Consider the following 1,057-nt stretch of genomic DNA (forward strand, 5'->3'; position numbering starts at 1 on the left):
TCTAATCTTGTTTGCATTAGTTTTGTTTGTACAAAGGCCTTTTAATTTGATGTAAACAAAAATTTCTATTTTGTGATCAATAATGATCTCTAGTTCTCCTTTGGACACAAACTCCTTCCTCCTCCACAGGTCTGAGAGGTAAACTATTCTCTGTTCCTCCAATTTATTTATGATCTCGTTCTTTATGCCTAAATCATGGACCCATTTTGACCTTATCTTGGTATATGGTGTTAAGTGTGGGTCCATGCCTAATTTCTGCCGTACTAATTTCCAGTTTTCCCAGCAGTTTTTGTCAAATAATGAATTGTTATCCCAAAAGTTGGGATCTTTGGGTTTGTCAAACACTGGATTGCTATTTTTATTCACTATCTTGTCCTGTGAACCTAACCTATGCCACTGATCAACTAGTCTTTTTCTAAGCCAATACCAGATGGTTTTGGGGACGGCTGCTTTATAATATAGTTCTAGATCAGGTACAGCTAGGCCACCTTCCTCTGACTTTTTTTTCATTACTTCCCTTGAAACTCTCAACCTTTTGTTCTTCCATATGAATGTTGTTGTTATTTTTTCTAGGTCATTAAAATAGTCTCCTGGAGTTGAAAACCTGCTCTCTTTCTGTATAGAAGCTATCAATCAACCTTTTGATTTTTTTTTTATTCATTTTTTAAAGCCTGTAGCGTCTGCCTTCAGGGCCAGTGTTATCAGCTTCCTCTGCAGAACAGGGATAGGTGTATGGACTGTCAACCGGCTACAAAGAGTGGCCAAGTGCGTGAGTGCTCTGGGAAATAGTCCCCCAAGGGAAGTGATTTAGGCCTGCAAGGCTGAGCCACTGGGGAGTCCTGCTAAGAACCCGGCTGTGCGGATTAACGACTGCCCTCAGGCAAGAGGCTGAGCAGTGAAAGTGTCACTACCCCAATCCAAAGCCGGCTGTGGGTATTAGCAGCTGACCAGGATTAGCCCTGCACTGACCGGAAGTGTCTCTGCCCCCGGAAGCACCGTCATGCTTCGGAAGTTCTGTTGCCCCAGGCTGAGCCCCCCCACTGTGCAGATTAGAGGC

The sequence above is a fragment of the Sminthopsis crassicaudata genome, chromosome X (genome assembly GCF_048593235.1).
Source record: "Sminthopsis crassicaudata isolate SCR6 chromosome X, ASM4859323v1, whole genome shotgun sequence".
Taxonomy (NCBI): Eukaryota; Metazoa; Chordata; class Mammalia; order Dasyuromorphia; family Dasyuridae; genus Sminthopsis; species Sminthopsis crassicaudata.